We start from the raw sequence: 26,078 nt of genomic DNA, 5'->3' as shown, positions 1-26,078 counted from the left end.
CAAATTTTTATGCAAGTTATCTTGCAAGAGGATGAATAATCTCCTAACATAGTATCTTTCTTGGGTAAAGAATTGAAAGAAAAAGACCAACCAATAAATTGGAATAACTTATGAACTTAAGGTATTGACCAAGTTGGGTTAATAAGGTACGGCCCTAATCCTAGGATATAGGGAATCTTGCCAAGTCCGAAGTTCCCAGATCGAGTGTTGCATGCATTCGGAAATAAGGATTCACTCCTTAGCAGTTGGCCAACAATAAACGACGAATGGAAATGATTGTGCTTGTTATAGATTTAAGAGCACTGTTTTGATTTGTTTGATTAATGAATTAAAGGATAAATGGATATCTAATGCTTCAGGTTGAAGTCCTGAAGGGAGAGGCAGCTTCAGTTACCCCCGATTGTCTACCTGACCCTAACCAAGGGGGTTGTTAACCGCACCGGGAAGGTTGACCAAACCCGCCGTGAGAGGTCTCTCCGTTGAGCGCTGCTTGGAGCAGGAGGACACGTGGGTGCCAGGGGGGGCTCTGGCCGTAAATCCCTCGCCTTCCGGGCCCTGCACAAGAGGCTAACGTGACTTAGGATTGGCTCTCGAGGCCTGCATACTAGTCTACGGGCGGAAACTTGGATTAGTGATCCCTGTGGATTGCTGGATAGCCTCCAGGCGGATTGTGGATAAGCCTACGGGCTGGATTTTATGTATTTCAAAGATAAATATGATAACCTATTAAAAAGGAACTTGTTTGACATTACTTTTCTATGTCAAGTGCTATGATTACGTGAAGGAACCAGTGTCTAACGGGCTAATTAAAGAAGCTGATTGATACATGTCCAACTAAATGTGTTAGGTAATTAAATAACTAAAACAACTTAAGGAAAGTGCGGTGGATGTGGCCATAGGTTTGTCCTAAGGATGGGTGGTCCCGGTTGGCCAGGAACTTTTCTCAAATCATGATGGACAGTCAGGAGATCGTCAAAGAACACGATCAACAAAAGCATTGACCTAGAGTTATAATTGATCCTGATTTACATTGTTTTAGGGGAACGGAATGGGACTATGCCTTATGGCAGAGAGGTTGAGCTTCGCATCCCTCTCGTTTTCCATTCTCCTTGAACCAAGTGCAGCGTGAATCCGCTTCAAACCTGGCGTTTCTGCGCAAAATAGTTCGCTTGGGGTTCGATGTTAGTTGCCGTTAAGAAATGACCAATAGGGAAAACCCTAATTCAGGTCGGTCCTAAGTGGAAACGACCAGAATACTTCCGCTACGTGGCAGACGTGGAGAGTCCTAGATCGCAAACCCCGTAACATTCCATGGGAGTACTGGGCAGAGCCTTCTAGATATCCTTTCTGATGGACTGCTAAGACGTGTCCTAAAGATAACAGGTGGACACGTTACATTTTGCATGTGCATGTCAACCATGGTATCAGAATACAAAAGACTGGATGCAGAGCACATGTTTTTGATTATGATGACCCACGCTTAAGTATGGAAAGGCAACCTAAGCCATAGGATAGATGTTTGGTTCTTAGGGGATCATTTGGTAAGGACACATGGTATCTCCGGGAATGCGTTCAAGATGAAAGAGTGGAGTTTGTTCATTTGTTCTATATGTTGAGCAGCGCATCAAGGGGCTAATCGCTGCGGTGTAGGAGAGCTGCAGTGGTGGGGCCGCGGTGATTCCACCGAGAGATTGCCTCCCATGTATGTGATTATCGTGGTATTGATTGCCAATGTGTATGGGTTCTCCCTCTGTGGATTTTATAGAAAGGGAAACGTTGGACTACAAAACTAAAAATGCATAGATTAGGCTTTAGGACAGTTTGTCCTTTAGCAGCAGATAGCTCCTAGCCTGCGAGGCCGTGAGGGTGTGTTTGTCTGTTATGAGCATGAGGTCCGGCTAGTGCCATAGCCAGTGCCGGCCCATTTGAGGTCCCATCAGCACTCGAAATGGAGGCCGGATAGTGGAGATTCGAAGGCCGATCACTACAAAGGCCAAAATAGGCCAAATTTTAAAAGCTTCGGGCATGCGCCTTTTAGGTGGACCTTGGGCCCCCTAATTAAATAAAAAATTGTGATTAGGGGGGTGCCGTTTCAAAATGGCACTAACAAAAACGTGTTTCCCCCCCCCCAAAGGTGACGAATTAGAGAGGAAGGCCATGCTAGGCCTGTGAAGACCCCCCCGCCAAATAATCTCAGCAATGGATTTCTCCAATTTTTCACCTCCAATTGTCGGTCTCCATTCGCACATTGGCTGCTCGGTTGCAGATATCAAAACTTAGTATTTCTCTCTCCTCCTCTCTCCTCTAAGTGGTTGATCACATGCAAAAAATCAAGAAGGAAGGGGGATGAAGGATGCTTGTCCGCATTGCTCCAAGATCAAAAGGAGGATGAGAGGCAATGTCCAACATTATTGGGGAATTGAGGATGGGTTCGTTGGCTACCCAAAAACATTTTTAAAAACCATACAACATACAAATAGGCGGTATGCTCAATTTTTACAAAGGAAATCTCAATGTTTTGATGTTTGATGGCTTTAATGATGTGTGCATGGAAAGAAAATTTATATGAATAATGTTTTAACTATGTTTGAGGGCTGTACATGATAAAATGTAGAATCCGTAGTTGTACATAGTCATAATTAATAATTTAAAAGCCAAAATGCATCTTAAATGAGGGAAAATGAGAGTTTTCTATTTTGGGTTGGGAAATGAAGTTCATATGGGATAAAAAACTGATAAAAACCAATGTTCAATCAATATGATCAGTCAAGAACATAAATAAGAAAATACCATATTTTTATAAACAAATAAATGAGAAAAAATATTTCTCATGCCTTAAAATTTAGGAAAAAATATATTTTATGTTTGTGAACATATAACTAGGCTAGAGAATGAGGCTTAAGGCTAAGTATAGCCTCGTTTCTCTGTTAGAGTATGCATTTATCAAATTTTACATTAAAAACTACATAAAAATGAACGTTATACCTATCCAATGAATGCAAAACCTAAACGGTAGGAGGCAAGAGGGATGGTATGTAAGAAGCTGGGAAGAATAAGGATTCAGTGTGCAAAGCCATGTCACACTGATATTGGTATAAAAGGAGAGGAAATGTAAATTTTCTCATCTTTTTGATACATTAATACATTACTATCCTTCTCTCCCATCTTGCTCACAGCTTCTATGGCTTCTTTCTCTTTCCTGTCTTTCTCTCTCCAATTCTAGTCTTTCTCTCTCCTCATCACTCTCTTTCTCTCTCTTCCTGCAGTCTTTCTCTCTCTTCTGCACTCTCTCTTTCTCCTCTTTCTCTCTCTCCAATCCACTTCTTAACAAGTGGTAACAGATCTTTGGTCTTTGATCCAATTTTCCTTTTATTTTCAATCCTATTTTCTCCATCAAAAATCAATTTGAGACAAGTACTTGGTAAGATAGTGACTTGTGGAGGGTTGCAGACCATCTATAGTTAGCAAGAAACTACATCTGGAGATCTTCAAGGTCAGATATGGCGGAAGAAGGCTAAAGTAGCAGGTCGTCATCAAAATTTCATGCAATTTGGAGGTAACTAGGGTAAAGGAGAGTTAACCATGCTTACTTTGGGAACAAACAGTGGTTACTTTGAAAAAGAGGGAATTCTCTTTCCCCTTTCTTGGAGTTTCCGCATGTTTCATGGAAGTCTACCATCAAGATGTGTTCATCTCTCTCAAATCCCTGATCTTCTTGACCAAGCACCATATGGAATAGCTTCGCTACTTCAAGCATTTGCAAAAGCAAAGGAGGTTTTTGACAATATTCCTATTCAAAATGTGGTTTGGGTGGAAAATGCACTGATTAGCCCTGCTGAGCAAGCATTCAAGTATTTTCAACAGATGCAACTTCAGGGTTTCCCTCCAAATATTTTCACCTATATGTCTATCTAAAAATTCTATGGGGTAGCATAAGAGTTGTAGAGAAAGGGCAAAGAAATACATGCTGATATTGCTATAAATCGAATTTTGAAAAAATGCAATGTTCTTGAGGCCATATTGGTGGATATGTATGCAAAGTGTAGCCATCCAATTGCATTTCATGAAAGGGGCTGAATGAATATTTCAGAAATGCATTTCATTTTGATTGATTAGCATAGAATGTTACTGCCATGTTGATATACCCACCGAGGAAAAAGGTGGATGCCGGGGGAGATACTGGGACAAAAGAAAGATGACCCTCCCTCACTATCAAAGATCCAGAAGGGGTGCAACCAACCGACCCGAGTGAAACTTTTCCCACTTCTCGGTGATTTGAAGATGATTTTTTGAAAAAAATGCAATGTTCTTGAGGCCATATTGGTGCATATGTATGCAAAGTGCGGCCATCCAATTGCATTTCATGAAAGGGGCTGAATGAATATTTCAGAAATGCATTTTATTTTGATTAATTAGCATAGAATACTACTGCCATGTTGATATACCCACCGAGGAAAAAGGTGGATGCCGGGGGAGATACTGGGACAAAAGAAAGGTGACCCTCCCTCACTATCGAAGATCCGAAAGGGGTGCAACCAACCGACCCGAGAGAAACTTTTCCCACCTCTCGGTGATTTGAAGCTTGTGTAGGGAGCATGTCATGCCATTTTATCTCTCACACAGGTACAACAAGTGGAGAATTAAAGATTCAAGAGTTTCCAAAGGCTTAAGTACCTTTAGGAGAAAAACATGGTAAAACATGGATTTTATAAGACACCGTAGGGCATTTACGGGTTCTTACAGGTACAACCTTCATTACTGAAGTACATGTGTGTAATATTTCCACAACAAAGTATTAAGGACCCTAGACCCTGCACATCCTGTGCAAGAGCAATTTCGAGTGATCTACTACAACAAAAAACTTTGGGCTAAGTGCTCCCTTCGCATGCACTAACAAACTCCAACCTGCGTCATGTATAGGAAGCCGTGGCTGAAAACCGTAGCCCATGCAGGAACACCCCTTCATGGGGCAAAAAGATAATGAATTAAGTGCAAATTTTTTTATTAAACCTCCTCCCCTTCAGCCGTTGCATGGCGGGGAGAGGGAGTATGAGTAATGTCATGGAGGGGCATGGGGGAGGGAGGCATGCAATTGCCACTTGTGTGGCCACTGCCCCCCCTTCTACCTATATGAACCCCCCCTCCCAAGCTTGAGGAGAGGGGAGGGAAGGACCATGCTATGCTACTCGCCGCCTGTGGAAGCTGCCCGCCGTCTTTGTGCTGTTGCATGCCGCCACCATGCTGCCACTGCTGCCGCCATCGCCTTCACCATCATCATCATCATCATCATCATCATCATCATCATTATCATCATCGTCCATCATCCTCATCACATGTCATTGTTGAGACATCGAGCTCCACTCGTGATACGCCAGGGTGACCGTTGTGTATTTATGTCACCGACTTGTCAGTTGCAGATGCGGTTGGTACACCGCCCCTGAATAATAGCTACATGATAGCTATCCTTATCTACTCTAGTTCGTGGCTCAGTTAGTATGCCACCTTAGTTAGTTGAGTTTGGTTTGAGACCCATATCTAGGGTTCTTCTATTTCTTTGTACTAGAGTTCTTTTGGCTTCCACAACTAAGAAGAGGAAAACTGTTTTCAGCCTCCACCCTTGTGTGTATTCCCCCATTGTGCAAGCAAGAAAGCTACAAGTGAGACTCCTTTCTTCTCTCCCAAAATCTTGACATGGTATCAGAGCCTTGTTCGTGGTAAGGAGCTCAAGAAAGCAAGCCAAGCTCGCGGTGTTCTGGTAAGAGGAGCAGTGTTGCTTTCATTTTCTATTTTGGGAGCAGATCTCTGCAGGTAGCACAGCCGGAAAGTGCAGGAGTGGATTGTCTCAGGTTGAGACGCCCTTCGCGGTGAAGCAAGAGGGCAGTATATGCTGCGGGAGAGGGATTTAGCCCCTGGCGACCTTATTTTTTTGATTTGAGGCCATTTCGGGGCCTGTTTTGGAGGCGGAAGTTTTCTGCACGCACTCAGGAAAAGGCCCAGTTTTATGCTGTGCAACCACTATTCTACAGGACGGTGAATAGTTACTGTAAAAATTGCATTGTATGCTTGTGCGCAGAGACATTGGGAGTTACAGAATCATCCCTGTTGCCTGTTGATGCAAAATCGTCACTAGGAAGTGACTGTGTGGTCAAATACCACTTTCGCCAGTTTTACAGATTTTCCCTTGTGAGGGTGAAGCTGTGGTTTTTGCAGTGACAGAATTTTTTGCAGTCTTCTGTAATGGCATCTGATTCTCTTTCACAGATTGTCACTGAAAAGCTTGACAAGAACAACTTCCAAGCATGGAAGTTTAGAATGACGAATTTCCTTATGGGAAAAGGATATTGGGAATTTGTTGCAGGAAATGAAGAAGAACTAGTTCTTCCTGATGTTCCCAATCAACAGCAAATGCAGGCATTTAAAGCTTGGCATGAGAGAGCCAGGAAAGTTATGTATTGGCTGTCTATCAGCATTTCAGACTCTATGATTGTGCATATTCAGGATGCAAGTACGCCAAAGGAGGCATGGGATACTTTGTCAAAAATGTATAGCACAAATACGCAAGCCAGGAAAATGCAGCTCAAGCAAGAGTTGCACAATGTGCAAAGAGAAAATATGAGCATCAACGACTACCATATGAAGGTGAAGAAGATTGCAGATGCACTTGCTTCCATTGGGTCACCAGTGGAAGATGATGATTTAGTTTCTGTGACCTTGAATGGTCTAGGAAAGGATTATGCACAGTTTCGGACATCCATTTCAGTTCGTGAAAGATTTCCTAATTTTGAGGAGTTGATTGCTCTTCTAATTTCTGAGGAATAGAGAAATGGTGGTGCATCTTCTTCAGGAGGAACTTCAAAAGAAGCTGTCTTCTACTCAAATGCTGGAAGAGGTAGAGGCAGAGGTAGAGAAGGCCGATTTGGAGGCCATGGTAGAAATCAGAATATGCAGCAAACTCAAGAAAACCAGTCCTATGGAGGAGGACGTGGTAACTCTAGAGGCAGGGGGAGCCAAAGAGGTCGTGGTGGATGGCAAAGAGGTCAAAATGCAAACAGTAATGTTGAATGCTACTACTGTGGTAAAATGGGTCATATGGCTAAAGACTGCTATAAAAAGCAGAATGACATCATGAATGGAAAACTGCAACAAGGGAATTATGCATCCTCTAGCAGACAGGGTGATGACAAAAATGAGCATTTGTTCATGGTGCAGCACATGAACAATTCTGTGACAAGTGCAGAAGAAAGCAATGATGTATGGTATGTTGACTCAGGTGCATCAAACCACATGACAGGTCATGCAGAATGGATGGAGGATGCAAGGAAAATGGAAAAACCAGGATTTGTGGAGACTGGTGATGATACTGCACATCCTATTGTGCAGATTGGAAAAATTCCCTTGTCTATGCAGGATGGGAAAAAGAAATACCTGTCCGATGTATTTCATGTCCCGAATATCACCAAGAATCTGGTTTCTGTCGGTCAAATGGTTGAGCAGGGCTTGCAGGTCAGATTTAATCCTCATGGATGCTTCGTTGAGGATATGAAAAATAAAGGTCACTTGATAGCAAAAGGAAAGAAGAAGGGCAGAATGTTTACGTTGGATGCAGACATGTCTGAATTGAGTGCAGCAATGTTTGCACATGGGACCGGTGTAGTTGCAGATATTGATATCTGGCATAAACGCATTGGTCATGTTAATGTACAGCGACTTAAATCAATGCAGGCCCAAAATATTATTGCAGGATTGCCAAAATTCAAGGTTGCAGAAATGCATAAGGTATGTGAAGCCTGTCAGTTTGGAAAACAGGCAAGGAAACCATTTCCTAGACATGTTCAAGAGAGTGAGAAGCCATTGGAATTAATCCACTCTGATGTGTGGACTACTAAAGCTCCATCTCTTGGAGGCTGTCATTATTTTGTCACTTTTATTGATGACTATAGCAGAAAAGTTTGGGTGTATTTTATGAAAAAGAAAAGTGAAGTTTTTGGGCATTTCAAAACCCTTAAAGCTATGGCTGAAAAAGAAACAGGTCTGCAAATAAAATGCCTGAGGTCAGATGGAGGGGGAGAGTACCTCTCAAATGAGTTTGCAAAGTTCTTGCAGGAGCATGGCATAAAGCAGCAATATTCATGCAGTTATACCCCACAACAAAATGGAATTGCAGAAAGCCAGATTTTTATTGGGCTGAAGCAGTTGCTACAGCAGTCTACATAATGAACAGGACTCCCACTGCAGCAATACATGGAATGACTCCAGAGGAGAGGTATACTGGTAGGAAACCAGATATTTCTCATTTGAAAATTTTTGGTTGCATTGCCTATGTACATGTGCCAGATGAGCTGAGATCCAAGTTGGATCCAAAAGCTGAGAAGTGCATCTTTATTGGTTACTCTCTGCAGCAAAAAGGGTATAGATGCTATAACCCTTCTACTCGTAAGTTTACAGTGAGCAGAGATGTTGTTTTTGATGAGATGAGTAGCTGGTATAAACCAGTAAATGTGATTGATGATGTAGATGCACAAAATGGTAATGCTGCACAGAATTCACAGCAGCAGTCACAAAATATTAGTGGACCTAGAGCGTCCTCTAGCAGTGGTTCACATTCTTTGCCATGGACAAGTAGATTGAGATCAGGAGAATCTTCTCAAAGTAATGCAGATAGTGGTATGCAGGTATCATGAAAAGGAAAAGAGAAGGTTGATCAGCCCATGTTTGATGTGAATGCAGGTCACTCTTATGTGGATGGTGAATCCAGTGGCTCAGAACAAAGCATTGATGATGAGTTGGGTATTCCTTCTATTGTTACACCTGGAGTAAGGAAGACCAGGGATGTTTTGAGAGCACCTGGGAGTGAACCCACTTTGCGCAGGTCTACTAGAGTTAGGTATCCTGTGGATAGGCTGAAATATGATGGATTTACAGCCATTCACTATGCATATATGGTCAAGGTGATACAGGAACCAGAACCCACTTCTTTTGAGCAAGCCATGGGAAAATAAAAATGGGAGAAAGTCATGGATGAAGAAATGGATGCCTTGGAAGCAAACGCTACATGGGAATTGGTACCTTTGCCTAAAGGTAAGAATGCAATTGGCTGTAAGTGGGTTTATAAGGTGAAGCACAATGCTGATGGTTCTGTGAACAGATACAAGGCAAGATTAGTAGTCAAGGGGTATGCACAAACATATGGCATTGACTATGAAGAAACATTCAGTCCGGTTGCAAGGATGGCAACCGTAAGAGCAGTCATTGCTATGGTTGCATCAAAGGGATGGTCTTTACATCAGATGGATGTAAAGAACGCCTTCTTGCATGGTGATTTGCAAGAAGAGGTCTATATGGAGCAGCCTCCAGGTTATGTGCATGCTGTTCATCCTGAGTTTGTTTGCAAGTTGAAGAAAGCTTTGTATGGCTTGAAGCAAGCACCTAGAGCATGGTCTGACAAGATAGGACAGTATCTTGTCACTATTGGCTTTCAGATTTCCAAGGCAGATTTCTCACTTTATGTGAGAAAAACAGAGAAAGGTATTATGCTACTTGTCATTTATGTTGATGATTTGATTATGACAGGTGACAGTGATGAAGATATCCTTCATGTGAAAATGCTATTGAAGCAGAAGTTTGAGATGAAGGAGTTGGGAGAGCTGCGTTATTTCTTGGGCATTGAGGTGATTAGATCACCAAGTGGGATACAGCTCTTGCAGAGGCAGTATGGATTGGACATGCTGTCCAAATATGGGATGACAGGCTGTAAGCCTATTTCAGTTCCTTTGGAGCAGAATGTGAAGCTGAGCGCAGATGCAGGTGAGCTTCTGGAAGACCCTACTATGTACAGACGCATAGTAGGAAGCTTGATTTATATGACTATTACCAGGCCAGATTTGAGCTATGCTGTTGGATTGGTAAGTCAGTTTATGCAGGCTCCAAGGAAACCACATTTGGATGCGGCTAGACGCATACTCAGGTATGTGAAGTCCACATTGCAGTATGGACTATTTTATGAGACTGGGGTTCAGATACAGCTGCATGGATACACTGATGCTGATTGGGCTGGTAGTATTTCTGATAGACGATCTACCAGTGGATATGTGTTCTCTTTTGGGAGTGCTGCAGTCACTTGGAGCAGCAAGAAACAGCCTACAGTTGCCTTGTCGAGCACAGAGGCTGAGTACAGGGGTGCAGCAATGGCTGCATGTGAGGTAGCTTGGTTGCATAAGCTACTTTATGATATGCATCAGTCTACAGATGGGCCAGTTGTCATTTATTGTGACAACATGAGTAGTATACACTTGGCAAATAACCCAGTCTATCATGCTAGAACAAAGCACATTGAGGTGCATTATCACTATGTGCGAGAGAGGGTTTTACTAGGTCTTATTGATCTAGTTTATGTCAGCACAGAGGATCAGGTAGCTGACATATTCACGAAGGCATTGGGCGCAGAGAAGCTGCGCAAGTTCAGAGACCTGCTTGGTGTGCAGGAATTGGGATTGAGCTCGAGGGGGAGTGTTGAGATATCGAGCTCCACTCGTGATACGCCAGGGTGACCGTTGTGTATTTATGTCACCGACTTGTCAGTTGCAGATGCGGTTGGTACACCGCCCCTGAATAATAGCTACATGATAGCTATCCTTATCTACTCTAGTTCGTGGCTCAGTTAGTATGCCACCTTAGTTAGTTGAGTTTGGTTTGAGACCCATATCTAGGGTTCTTCTATTTCTTTGTACTAGAGTTCTTTTGGCTTCCACAACTAAGAAGAGGAAAACTGTTTTCAGCCTCCACCCTTGTGTGTATTCCCCCATTGTGCAAGCAAGAAAGCTACAAGTGAGCCTCCTTCCTTCTCTCCCAAAATCTTGACAGTCATCTGTCTGTGTTCAAAGCTTGGAAGCTTCTATTGGAAGCTTCTATTGAAGCTTCCATAGGCCTTGTTCACCCATGCCTTCCCCGGTTTCTAAAAATTGTGTCTTGCAAGGCCCAATTTCTGTGCAAGGAAGAAATCTCGGCCTAGTAGACAGTTTTGGAAATTAGATAAAGGGCAAGGAGAGTTCGCGGAGTCGAAGTCTACTACGCCAATGGCTCCTAAGCAAAAGTCGAGAGGAGCACACGCGGGAGCTTCCACCCCGAGTATGCGAGTGGACAACACCCTGATTCTTAACGCCCAAGTTCCGATAATATTCCCGCATGAAAAGGATGCATTAAGCATGCCTTTATGATTCTCGTGGGGAAATTTAAATGCATTGGAAAATTTATATACTCATTCGATCTACGAAATTTAGTTGCATGTCAAGTATTTGCAATTGTTTGCACTTCCTTGGTTAAGGGTAGTTGAAATTCTGAACGTATGATGCATAAGTAAAAAGACAGAATTGTGCAAAGGCATCTTTGTTGCACCGCACAAAGGACAGGGCATATAACACATAATGCACTTATGTAAAATTTCCTAGTTGTGACTCGTGTATAAGATAATTGTAGACGCCCATTACGAGTAGTAGCAATGCATGGAAAGGATTTATGAACCTTGCAAATTGCATGCGATGATAGTTACATTCAAGGCTGGGTTAAGTGAAAAATGACAAATTAAATCAATGATGGACTCATGGCATTCGCTCATGCATGGAGTTTTTTTAAAAGTTTGAATGCATCTTCATTAAAAATATTAAAGCTTTGATTTCGTTGCATCAACGTAGGGTTTATAAAAGTTAGCTCTGAATGTTAATCATTATAGTATAGGGTAAGGAAAAGAAAGATCTCTGTAGATCCTTTAAGTTTCATAAAGGCAAAACGGTCTATGGCCTCGAAATTGCATGGAATGATGCATCTCACCTATCTTGCAGTTACTTACATCTTTTAGGGAAAAGTACTTGCAAATCTAGAAGAAAGTATTTGCATCTTTAAAAGGAAAGATCATCTTAAATCGTGGGTTGGTTAGATCAACTAAGTAATTCACGTATACTTGAATAGCTTACATGAGAATCATAAAGGTATGATTAGTTAGTATATGACGATCACCTCAATGTGCTAAGTAGGGTTAAGCTATGATAAAATTTTGCCTAGTATCGCACTTGGGTTGCCGACTTAATACTTCCAATCTTAAGGGTCCTACCCACATCCACGAAATGTTAGGATTATCTAATTGCCGTGCAAGAATGATCTAGGGTTCCTACCCTTAGGATCAGTTGACCAAGTACTAAACCTTCGCAAGGAATTTAGGAACCCAAGGGCCAAAACGACTATCAACCTAGTAGGGTCAAGGTTTTGGATTGGGTCAATAGGACTCCCAAACCCTACATCTTGACCAAAGGCATTCTTGACCAAGGAATACCATGTGATGAGAAAAACAATCCCACAAGTTAGGTGCTGACACCTATCTCGTGCAACAAGTTGCAACGTCGCATGGTTTTGTATCTAAATCACAAAATAGTATTGCCACTCCTTAGAACAAGGTTGGCGAGTTCTAAGTACAAGTCTAATTTTCTAGAGGATAAGTAGTCATCCTGCTACATCACCCTTCCTTGGGGATGATTTGCCAAGTTAGGGGAGTTACAAATTTGCCAAGAAAGAAATTGACCAACCAAGTTAGGGCGACAAGGTTGCCCAGGATTTATTGTCTATAATTTAAGGATACCTAAGGTAGTGACAATTTGGGTCAACAGGGTATGAATCCTAACCCAAGGAAAAAGGGGTAAACAAGTAACTTAGCTTACGAAACCCTTGGGATCTTTCCAAGTCGCGATTGATCCAGAATCGAATGCTGGAAGTATTTGAGGAGAAGGAATTATACTTTAGCAGTTGGCCGTACTACAAATGACCACTGGAATGCTTGTGATTGTACACTTAGGAGCACTGTTTGTACTTCTTTGCTCAAGGAACTAATGCCAAAAAAATAACTAATGCTTTAGGTTTAAAGCCTGGAGGGAGAGACAGTATCATTTACCTCCAACGATCTGTCTGACCCTATCCAAGGGGGTTGTTAGCCAGGGCGGGTACGTGGACCAAACCCGCCACGAGAGGTCTCTTTGTGGGTGCTACTTGGAGCAGGAGGATGCTTGGGTGCCAAGGGAGGCTCTAGCCGTAAATCCCTTGCCTCTGGATCCTGCACAAGAGGCTGACGTGACTCGAGATGGGATCTCGAGGCCCGCATACTAGTCAACAGGAGAAACTTGGAATAGCGATCCCTGAGGATTGCTGGAATAGCCTTCGGATGGATTATTTGATGTATTTCAAAGACTGATAAATAAAGATCAAAGGTTGAAAAGGAACTTGCTTGACATTTGTTTTCTATGTCAGTGCTTAAGTTACGTGAAGGAACCAGTGATTAATTGTTTAATTAAGGAAGCTGTTTTTGCTTGTCAAACTAAATGTGGTAGGTAATTAGATAACTAAAGAAACCTAAGGAAAGTGCGATGGATGTGACCCTAGGTCCGTCCTACGGAAGGGTAGTCCTGGTTGGCCAGGAACTTTTCTCAAAGGAAATTGACAGTGAGGTAGCAATGACCTAGAATCTTTAGAGCTAGAGTCCCGAATTATGCTATTTTAGGGGAACGGAATGGGACTATGCCTTACGGGTAGAGAGGTCTTCTTGAGTCTGCCACAAAGCAGAAGCATTCCGGCCATTCCCACTTAGGACCGACCTGAATCAGGGTTTTCCTAATGGTCAAGTTCCTAGGAGGTAACTAGCGTCGGAGCCCTAGACGAACTACTTTACGCAGAAACATCAGGGTCGAAGCAGATTTATACTGCACTTGGTTTTAGGCAGATTTATACTGCACTTGGTTTTATGACCTAGAATCTTGTTTTCCATTCTCCTTGAACCAAGTGCAGTATAAATTTGCTTCGACCCTGATGTTTCTACGTAAAGTAGTTCGTCTAGGGCTAGACGCTAGTTACCTCCTAGGAACTTGACCATTAGGAAAACCCTGATTCAGGTCGGTCCTAAGTGGGAACAGCTGGAATGCTTCCACTTCGTGGCAGACTCAGGAAGACCTTGATCGCAAACCCCGTGACATTCCTTGGAAGTGACTCTCTTCCTGATGGACTGCTAAGATGTGTCCTACAAGTGGACAGGGGGACAAGTTACAATGTGCAAGTACTATAGGGTACCCACAAGTACTACTTAGCCTTCTATAGGGTTTGGTAGCTATTTGGGGTCACTATTTTACCTTATAGGGTGGAAACAGGGCATTCACTGGTTAAAATAAGGTGGAGGCCTAGACAGTTCAGACTCAAAGATTGAGTTGTAAAATTTTCTGTCCTAAACTTGTTATAGCATGCTATAGGTCATATCGAAGACGAAATTCTTGGATTCCATTTTAATTTAAAAAACTTGGAATCGGAGTTCTCTAGCCCAAGTTATAGCCATTTTTCTGATAGGGGGTACTATAGGACTACACTATTATGGCATGGCATAGGGATAAAAATAAGGTCCAAGATGATTATGCTCAGCAAATCAGAGATTCTATATTGGATAATGGGCCTCAAGAGAGCCCTGAAGAGCCTCAACAACAAGGGAAAATTAGTGCACTTAATGATACCTTGTGTGCACATGAACAAAGACATAGAGAACGTCATGAGGCACTATTATCAAGAATGGAGCAAATGGTTTTATCTACTGATCAAATGAAGTCTTGTATTGAGAAATTAGTGGATTGAATGACTCAAACAAAGGCTTCTATTCACAAGTTGGTGCAATCCAATGCTCAAATAATGTCTCAATTCTCCCAATGGATGCAAATGCAAATGGGATCTAAAGAAGCAAAGGAGAAAGCTTATTCAAATAGTCAAGGTCAAGGTCATGGAATTATTGGATGAAGAGGCATCCCAAATAACCAACCACCCAACCAAAATGGTCAAGGTCATGGAATTATTGGACGTAGAGGCATCCCAAATAGCCAATATGAAGTAGGTGAGACTTCACAAAGTCATGATGACTATTTGGGAAGTTTGAATGGACCCAACTCCCAAGCTTTTGGACTAAATACTCAACTTCCTAGAGGTCCTCTACCAATGGGCAGATTGCATAGTGGTTCTTAGCCACCTATTGGGAGATTTCCATCTCATTTTGGGGGTTCAATGCCTCGCACTCATGATCAATCTATTTTGGGATAGCAACCATTTCATGAAAGGGAAGTGAAAGACAAGATCATTTTGGCCAAGTTCAATGGTCAGTCATCTTTACCATCTAATTTAGAGGAGTGGATCTCCAAAATGGAATCTTACTTTGACATATTTCCTAGAACTGATGACATGAAGATACATTTTTCTTCCTTGCCCATGGATGGATTTGCACATACTTGGTGGAGGTATATTAAAAAGGAGAACATACTTGTAGAGAATTGGGAAGCTTTCAAGACACTTATGGATGTAATCTTTTTTTCTCCTTTTGAAAAATAGAAATTGGCACAGGGATGCTATGGTTTGGAGCAAAGAGGCCTAAGTGTAAGAGAGTACACTAACCAATTTCTCAACCTAACCACATATGTAGAGAGCATCAGTGATGAGGCTAAGCTCCACAAGTATATGTATGGCTTAGAGCCATCTTTATCAACTGATGTCATGGCACAAAACCCTACTTCTCTCTTTAAGGCTATTCAGTTTTCGAAGAACTATGGAAGGAAATATAGGAGAGAAACTTCATTTCAGCCTAGTTTTGGATAGCTAAGGATTGTATTAAAACAAGGATAAGTTGCTAACATTTATGGCAACAATCATGTGCCAAATGGGGGCTTAAGAGTGCCAACTTATCCACCGTTCAATGCTTCAAGACCTCAAGGTAATTTTATGATAGCAAGCAGTCCTAGAGTTGCCTTCAAACAAGGGAACAACAAGCTTAAATCCATTTCAACCAACATGAATCCTAAGTCTATCCCTATGGATCTCTACAAAGAAAGAAAGGAAAATGGCTTATGTTTCAAGTGTGGGGAAAAGTATACACCTAATCATGCCACAAAGTGTGTATACAAAAATGTCAAACCCAAGCTTCAGAGTATGTTAGTCTTTGAGGATCTTGAAGATGAGATTAATGAAGCTAATGCAATCAAACCTAATGCTGAAAATGATGATCTTGAAGAAGAAGTTGGGAACGAGTATTTTTATGATCTAGTTGACTCTTTTCCTTTTGATCCAAGTGGGACTATTTCTTTTGACCCAGGTGGGACTTATCATGAGCCACTTACTTTCACTAGTTGTTCCATTTCCATGGATGCTTGGACAGGTTCTAAGAGCCCTAATACCCTTCGTATGAAGGGTAATATTCATGGAAAGGCAGTGTTCATTTTGATAGATAGTGGAAATACACATAGTTTTGTGAATAAGTCCATTATGGACAAGCTGAATTGTATTCTCACTGATTTATAGCAGCCCATTAGAGTTCAAGTGGCCAATGGTGAAGAAGAAATCAACACACAAATATGCCTACATGTTTCTTTACAGTTGGCTGAAAATTTTAAAGCAAAAGTAAACCTAATTACTTTGGAAATGGGGCCTATAGACATTGTACATGGTTATTATTGGTTGATGACATTAGGCAAAATCACTATGGATTTCTCACAGCTGTATATGGATTTTATCTTCAATGGACAGCTCATCCATTTATAGGGAATTCCTAGTAGATCAGATTTTCAGCTTATCACCATTCGATAACTCAAAAGGGAGTATAAGAGGCGTTCACAAATATATTTTTTGCATTTGAATAAAGAGATGGAAGATTAACCCAATAATTCAGCAAGTCATCCAACCTTGACAACTCTTCTTGAGGAGTATAGGGATTTATTTGAGGTGCCTACTTCATTGCCTCCCAAGAGAGCAATAGATCACCCTATTGATTTGGAGCCCAACTCAGAGCCAATCAATAAGCCACCTTACAGATTTTTTAAGTGTGAACGAGAGGAAGTAGCTAAGCAAATCAAGGGACTTCTTGAGATGGGATTTATTGAACCAAGTTCTTCACCCTATGCATCTCTAGTTTTGTTAGTAAAAAAGAAAGATGGATCTTTTAGAATGTGCATTGACTACAGGGATCTTAATAAGATCACAGTGAAGAACATGTATCCGATATTGAGTATTGATGATTTGCTTGATGAGCTCAAGGGGGATCAATTCTTTATGAATATTGATTTGAGGCCAAGGTATCATCAGATCCGCATGTGAGAGGGTGATGAAGTCAAGACTGCTTTCAGGACTGATCATGGGATTTATCATTTCTTAGTGATGCCATTTGGGCTTATAAATGCTCCAGCTACCTTTTAGAGCCTGATGAATAAGATTTTGCAGCCTTTCCTCTCAATCTATAAAAGATTGGCCAACACATACTACAACTACTTCTATTAGAGGATTTCTTGGTCTATCTTCATTCTACTACCGATTCATCAAGCATTATGTGGCTATTGTAGCTCCTTTGAGACTGACAAGTTGAAGAAGAAAGATTTCTTTTGGGATGCTCTTGTAGATAGTAGCTTCAATTAGTTAAAGGAACTCCTTACTTCTGCTCCTATTTTGGTATGCCCAGATTTCTCAAAAGAATTTACCATATAGTGTGATGCCAGTTGCAGAGGCATTGGGGGTGTTTTGTTATAGGAGCATGGAGTGATTGCCTTTGAGAACTGTAAGCTTACAGATAAAGAAATTACCATAAATGTTGATGACCAGGAGATGTTGGCTATTTTGCATGCAATAAAGAAATGGCACCATTACTTGTATCATATCCGATTCAGAGTCCATAGTGATCACAAGGTTCTTAATTCCTTTCTTAATCCAATCTTACTCCTAAGCAGCGTAGGTAGGTAGCTATACTGCAGAATTATGATTTTGACATCACTCATACAAGGGGTAAATACAATATAGTGGCTGATTCTCTTTCTCATATGTGGTCTTGCAAAATGTGGGAGCTTTCGCTCAACCACCAAGACCTATGGACCGCTCATTGTTTCAAGCATTCCAAGCCGAGCACTAATGGCTACCTCTCACATAGCCGACGCGCCATCCATATCTACTGGTGTAGTGAGCTTACCTCCATGCCGTTCAAGTTACCTCCTCTCCCGGGCACTCCGGTAGCTCCACTATCCAAGTGCAAGCTTCAAGAAAGATCCATCCTCCTGCTCCAAGCTCCAAGCTCCATCGCCGCAAGCAAGATAAGAGAAGAGAAGAAGAGAGGAGAAGATGGAGAGCTTTGTCACCCCACGGTCCCTCACCCTCACACACTTGCTCCCTCATACCCTCACACTCCCTCTCTCAAGCACAAGCATGCCATTTAGTACTATATGCTATCAGCAAATGATACAAACAGTTATAAATATAAAAAACAGACCTTATGTTGATGCCAATTGTCAATAAAAGTTATTGGAATGTGTGCTATTAGCCTCTTTTTTTTAAAGACTAAAGTGAACGAAACGGAAATAATCGGCCATGTATGAGAAAGGGAGAAGGTAGAAAATATTATTCCAGAAAGGAGAAGAGAGTCATTTTTTAAGGGATTACTAGATACATGCGCACATTTAGGCTATAATCCAGGCTTCACTAGACCCAAAGGTTTTGATGAAATGCTTTTGCTGCACCAGTACCATCTGGAATGATATCGGATACGTTATGTCATTTTCTTGAGAGCATTAAGATCAAGAAATTTATGCGATTTGATTGCTAGACTTAATTGCAAAAAAAAAACACTCAAGCAAGCAAGAACAAGAAGAACAAGAAGAAGAAGGAGAAGACGAGAACTACTTTTTGCCACACACAAGAATGAGCTTCTCATTCACTTTTCAACTTTATATATAAAACCCTAAATCCCTTTTTGGGCGGTCATCCCCTTTTTCCCTTTTTTACATGGCCGGCCGTAGCCTAGGCCCTTTTCCCATTGTTCTTCTTTCTTCCTAGCTTCCTTTCCACCGCCCGTCTACATTTACAAATTGCACGGGTGAGAGCACGGCGCTCCTTGAATTAAACCGTGATGCGCTTGCGCTCTTTTACAAAAGTTTTGTCTTGCGCTTTTCCTTCTGCGCCTTTGTCTTCCATCTCTCTTGCCTTGGCCTTTGTCTTTGTCTTTTATTTTAGCTTTCCGGATTTTCCACCACCTGGCACTCTTTTACAAGATTTTAGGGTTCGCCTTTGTATTTTAAAATGCACATTTCCCCTTTTTCATTTGCCTTCGGATTTTTAAGGTTGCCCCTGCGCTTTTGGCCTTTTCATTTGCCTTGGGATTTTTAAGGTTGCCCCTGCACTTTTGGCCTTTTCTTTTCTTCTTTCTTCCATTGAGTTACCTTTGTTTTGCCTTTTCCATGCGTTTTTTTTATTTCCTTTTGCTTTCTTTGTGTTGGGGTTAACATTACCCCCCTCCTAGACGAGTGCCAGTCCCATGGCACTCTTTGTCGAAGGTAGCATGCGGAGCTTGCACCGAAGATGTGGGTGGAAGGGAGTGTTGTGGTTTGCCTTGGGGGAGTTCTGATGTTGGTGTGGATGAAGGTCGTTGGTGGCACTTTGCTGTTTCGATTGGCTGGTGATATGATAGCGATAGGGCTATTCTTTGTTGGAAATGGCCACTCATAAGCTAGCATGGGGGTTGATGTTTGTGGGATGCTCATGGTGGATTTTGCTCATGATGATTCTCTAGTGGTTTGTATGATGGAGTAAAGGACAAGAGGTCAGAGTGGAGTGTTGATGTAGAGCTGACGGCGCGTTCATTGGAGGCTTTAACACCTGCAATTGGAAAACCTCATAGTCTTCTTATCGTGCACAAGACATAGTGAAATTAGTTTGGGAGACACGTCAAACTCCAAGCAAGCTGAGAGTATTGTCCTGCACTTGAGGACCCAAACTGTGTATATACTTTGGTGCAGATATTATGTGAGTGCCCGTGCATACTTAGATATTACGCAGGTAGAAGACCGTTGGCTGGTTTCGCCTAATGACGTGTGGATTAAGCAAAGTCATCCCGAATGGGAAGAATTACGCATGGAGACATATGCGACATCCTGTTTATTGTGATTGCATGACCACAATTGATTGCAATGGTAGTAAGGTAGAGTGCAAGGGGGGATCGTGTGAGTGGGTCAGGGTGACAGGTCTAACCATAGGCGAGACAGGCTCCCTAGGTAGGTCTTGCCCTTGAGGTGCCCTGAACAATTGTGGGGAGTGCTAGGGGGCTAGGGGACTAGGGCGGAGCCAGCCGACCAAGGGCACTAGATGCACCTAATTTGAGGGCCCCTAGGTGCGGTGCTGTGATCGTGGGTGCTTTTTATTTTTTCGTTCTTGTGTTTTCTTCTCTTTTCTTTTCTTTTTTCGTTCTTGTGTTTTTTTGTTTTTGTTTTTTTTTTTTTGCCACAGTGCAACCATTGCAATATGCGGGGGCTATGAGCCTCTCAATAGATTAGGACATGTCAAGCCTCGGGTGCTCAAGGAATGGATATGACTGTGATGATTTTTCCCTAGCCTCGTTGTTAGGGGAGTTGTTGTTGCGATATTGGTGCGATTGCGGTGACACCTGTCATGAGCTCACCGTAGAGCTTGGCCCAAGAAGAGAGTGTAGCCCATGACTGTGCTTTGGTTCGTGTGATGTGGGCACTCGCAAGGGTGATTTTTCGCATTCAGTAGCGTGGCTTTGTTGCGGTCCTTTGTGCGGTTGGTGGTCTTGCGGTGGCCTGGTCGTTGAACGCGTTTGCACGAAGACCTATCTCATCCTGCATCCACTTGTCACTTCGTAAGAGTGTATGATTGCTTGCACTTAGTACGTCGAAACAAATACAATCATGTTAAGACATAATTTTTCAGAATGCTATGATGTCTATTGGGATGTCTATTTTATTGCTTGTTAAGGTTGCATACATTAACGAGGGGTAAAGGAGGTGTGTACAAGTGGGGGTCTTGCCCCTTTACTCATCAAAAGACAAAAAGTTATGGCATGATGACTTGTCAAGCTACTTGTACATCATAGGGGCTTAGTCAATTTGTACTAGGCGGGATGAGTCCGGTTGGTTGGGTGACTAGGGCGGTGCTAGTGTGGGACTCCCATGAGGCTCGGCAGGGCACATGCCAGTCAGGACATGAATGGTGTAGTCCTAGGCCGCCACCGTTTCCAAAATGCCTTTAAATAATTCATTGAATTCTTCCCTGTCCCGGGCTGCCCTTTCTGCACTTGAGCATCTGGTGCTTGAGCGTATGTTAGGGGTTTGTGCAACTGGTGTTGCCAACTCTTCGGCCTTTTTTCTGGGAGGGTCAACTATAGCTTCAGCATTGCCTCTTTTCAGAGTTGCTGCCATAACTATGTCTGTGGACAGCACCTACCTACCTCTATTGGAGTAGCCATATCTCATCAACTAGGCCATATCTCTAGGCTTTCTTCTTGAGAGCTATTTTTTAGGTCAAGGCGCAACTTCTTGGCATAAAAATCAAGGAGATTGATGCACACCATGCCCGAAATTTGCATTTTTCCAAATCTGGGCGTAGTTTTGACAGCGACCACTTTGAAGGCTTAGATCTCTCAACTCGGGCAAAATGAGTACAAACCCTCTTAGGGGGAGTTAAACCCATTAGTGAGAGTCCTCGATCTCATAGGGTTTGAGTAGATTCGACCTGTGGAGCTCGTGAGAGCTTATTTACTAGTTGTTGGTCCCTGTTTTGACAGGACAGCCATAGCCAAACTTCACCAAGCTTAAAAATCTCATCATTTTCTCTCTTCTACCATTGGAACAACCCATTGCCACTCAGACCTGAAGGTCCCAGCATCAAATCAAGAAGGGGAAGATCTGGATTTGAAAGAACTTGAAGGATTTTTGAAGGTTTGAAAGACTCAGGGAAGAAACATAGTGTCTATTGACACTCATTTTTAGTGATCTAAACACTTGTGTCTCTTGATGAAACATCTCAACCAGCTCTTCTGCTGCTTAAATTTGATAAGTCTGAGGCTGATTTGCTATTGGTCTCTCAAGTCAAACATGGGCAAAGATTCTCCAACTGCCGATTTCAAAGGAGTCGGGTTTCATACCTGGCAGACCCACATCAAACTGATCCTGATGAAGAAGGGCCTTTGGGCCATTACCACTAGAAAAGAAAAGAAGCCTCCTGATGCGGATCTTGCTATCACTTGGCAAAAGAAAGATGATAAGGCTTAGGCCATTATCAAACTGGAGCTAGATGATAGCTATATCCACCATGTGGATAACTGTGAGACTTCACAAGATACATGGAAGAGACTTGACACTTTTTTCGGTGCACAGTCTAAATCATCAAAGTATGGTCTCTTGATTGAGTTTTTCAGGCTTGAAATGAAGTCCAACAGATCACTTTCCACACATCTAAATTACATGGAAGGAATTCTAACCCGACTTGCAGGAATCAACATTAAAATGGAAGAAGATGTTTGTATCGGTGTTCTACTTAAGAGTTTGCCTCCTGAATATAATAATGTATTAGCAACTCTATTTAATATGCCAAACTGTGAACTTGTTGATATCCAGGCATCACTGTTAGAGGAGGAAAAGAAGCTAAAAACTAAGGAAGAACCAAGTACCTCTATAGATGAGCATGCATTATATGTTGGCAACAGGTACAAAGGCAAGAAGGATTAGCTCTTCTGTGATTTCTGCAAAAGGACCGGACACACCGAGAAGTTTTTCCACGCCAAAAAGAGGTCCCAAAAGGCCTATCTAGTTTCAGTCAAAGAAGAAGAAGAAAACTGAGAAAAGGAAGAAGAAGAAGACCATCAGAGAAGGACAAACCTCATCAGTCCTTCTATTTAGACAGACTTTTTTAGCTGTGTATTTCCTAGCCCTAATGCCTCAAACTTAAACTTTTAAACTCCTCAATTATCCTTGTACTACACCCTCTGTACACTTTGTGAGGTCCCTGCTACAGCCTCTGGATGTCCATCATGTTTGTGGTACCCACACTTAGCCTTTTCTGCCGACAGCCTCTGGTTTTTTTGCCATGTTTATGGTGTGCCCACACTTTGTAGGTGTTTCTTTCACTAAAGCCTCTACACACTTTGTACTTTTGGTTGTGATTGAGGAGGGGTGTTGAGATATTTGCAATCACACCTACTTTAGTCCCTTTGTAAGAAGCAATAAGGGCTCAGGACCAGAATCCCATATGCACAGTAGGAGAAAGTACCACCACTCAATTCCTATAAATCATTGTACTTGCACTCTTTTTCTAATGCAATGATAGTACTCTTTTCTTTTCAGTAAAGTGTCATGTCACTATCAATACACAAGATTGTGTTTATGAGTCCAAGTCTCAATCTTGGAATCTAATTTACTTGTGTGACAATTTGTCCTAGTCAGGGTCAATATCTTCATGAGTTTCTTTTTCCTCTTTCAACCTCCATAGTTTCCGCATCTACCATGTTCTAGATCCCATGTATTTCACAGCCCATACATGGGAAATTATGTATCCCTTCTTCCCAACAGAAGTACTTGGTCCAAATCACATGGCACCATAATTTCTAACTAGTATCTAGAATAGGATCTTCCAACATCCTAGACGTTGGGCTCACAGTAGTCTACAACTCAATTTCAGAGTCAGCAAGGGGTGTCCAGAGCTCCACTGACCCGAAGCGACCTAGGAGTGAGACAAAACTTCCGTGATAGCCTTTTCACCATTTGACCTTTGGCTCGTGAATCAAGCAGTGCCCTCTCAATGTAATCCGCACTGCGATCTTGGAGATGATCCACCCATGCAAATATCCTTCCTTAATTAAACCAATTAAGAATCAAGCACAAACAAGGCAATCAGTTTAATATCATCTTCGACGGAAACTTTCATTTATTTCCCATGGAAATTTGTCATCACAGAACCCTGCCATGCATGTATCATCAAACACAAGCACTTGGAAGAGTCATCCAATTCATATCCCACAATCAATTTAATGCAAAAGCATTTAGAATGTTATTTGATCTATCAACAAAAACAATGCTATCCTTTTCCAAACATTGCAGGAATAGTCGCGATAGCCTTCCATTGTGTGTTCGCTCTCCCTCTTGGGATCTAAGAGATTCCATGAAAAATTTACTTAACACTTCCTCCATTCGGCTAGGACATATGTCAAAGTTTCAACATTGCTCAAGACATGAGCTCTAATAATCCCTTACTTTAATTGATAACTGAACCCTCTTTCTAAGGAGTACAAAAGCATCGGTCTTCCCTTTGACTTAGGGTTTCCTAATTCCTTGAGCTCTTCGTTTGCCCTAGAGTTATTGTTGCATCTGGCCCATCCTCGAATAGGTTTTGATAACATAGACGCTATTGGACGGATCTCAAGGCATCATAGTTTTAATCCTAATGATTGTTGTTTGTACTAGCTATGCACAACTTCAAGATCCCAATGAGCTAATAGTTTGTGATACTAGCAAGACTTAAATTCAAGATTAATTTGTGTACCTTCGTGTGTTTCATATAGTATTTCCGGTGCATGCACCGTCTATGTGCATAACCCTTAAGTAACCTTATATGTTCTTTATGCCACGTTTAACTTTGTTACATAGCACTGGAATGCAATTTATTTGAGTACATGGGTTTGTGCAAACCTCAATGCGCCATATGCATAAATCTATGCAATGTCATCTAAGGTTGTGGAAAGAAATAACGCATGATCCCCCTATGAGTTCCTTGACTATCAAAAAAAAAAATCAAGCTACTTGTTGAAATGAATTCATGCGCATGCCTATGCCTCAATGAATAGCAGAGATGGCAATAACACCTTGGCCAACGGCTCCTCTATTGGATGCAAGATTACCATTGATGTATGCCTCCCTTTGTTTGGGGGCCATACTTTTAGATTATGAATTTCTCCCTTTCTCTGTCTTTTGTCAGAGAGATGATGTGCTGAGGTGACTTCCCTTGACTGGGACAGGGGCTCAATTCGTGGGGAAAGGAAATAGATTGCGGGAAAGAGACGAAGTGTGTTGCTACCCTCTTTGGAGGGGAAGGGAAAGAATCTCTCTCCCTCTCTCTCTCTCTCTCTCTTTCCCTCTTCTTCTTCCTCTCTCTCTCTCTCCCTCTTCTTCTTCTTCCCTTCTTCTTCTCCTCCTCTTCTTCTCTCCTCTCTCTCTCCCTCTCTCTTACTCTTCTCTTCTTCTCCTTCTCTCTCCCTCTCTTCTTCTTCTTCTTCTCTTCTTTTTCTCCTCCTCTCCTCTCTCTCTCCCTCCTCTTCTCTTCTTCTTCTTTCTCTCTCTCCCTCCTCCTCCTCCTCCTCTTATTCTTCTTCTCTCTCTCTCCCTCTTGGAAGCAACAAGTTGAAGCCTCCTCCAAGGCCTTCTTTTCTTGATGATGGGGGTTTTATAAGGTGTTGGGGGTAATATTTGAGGGGGGGGAGAGAACAAAGTAATGTCGCCCCCCCTTCCTTACGATGGGGGGGTTATATAGGGAGGAGGGTGGTGTATTATTAGGGGGGGAAAAGACATGGAGTTTTGCATGGTGGCGGGGAGTCTGGGCCTCTTAGCTATCGTTATGCCCAAGGGGGGGACTAAATACGTTCTAGGCTCAAAATAGATGCAACTCATATTACTCAAGTTAACTGTAGTTACAAGAGTAAAGTTACAAGAGCCTAGACTAATATTAGTTGAGAAGAAACGACTTAAGAGAAATTTAGAACTTGCAAATCTATAATCATTTGCAAGTTCTAGGCTCAAAATAGATGCAACTCATATTACTCAAGTTAACTGTAGTTACAAGAGTAAAGTTTATTCCAATACAAGTTGTATTTCATGTCGAAAAAATTTCTAGGATTTCTAGACATCCTGAAGAGGTGTAGTGGGTTCTAGGCCTTTGTCTTCATCTGATTCCTTTATATATCTAAAGACTGCACTTGTGTAGCTTCGTTTCCTTGGAGGCTCCATATCTTCTAGGGGTAATCTACTTGGTCGTGCCCTCGCTCATTGCACTGGAAACATCAGCAGTTGGGGAATCTCCTACGGATGTGCCCTAACTCTCCACACAAGTGTCATCTCTTGTCCTGATCTTGGGAATCATCTTTGTTACAATTGCCTGATTTAAGTTCTTGGATGATTTGAGTCGCTCGAAGTAATGCATCTTGCAAATCTGTTGGATGCATTGCTTCAAGATGGTTGTTTAGAGGAGTGTTCAGGCCATGACAAAAC

The sequence above is a fragment of the Lygodium microphyllum genome, chromosome 16 (assembly GCF_053477565.2).
Source record: "Lygodium microphyllum isolate KBCC chromosome 16, Lygodium_microphyllum_v1.1.10, whole genome shotgun sequence".
NCBI classification, from domain to species: Eukaryota; Viridiplantae; Streptophyta; class Polypodiopsida; order Schizaeales; family Lygodiaceae; genus Lygodium; species Lygodium microphyllum.
Note: the sequence above shows the minus strand (reverse complement) of the source record.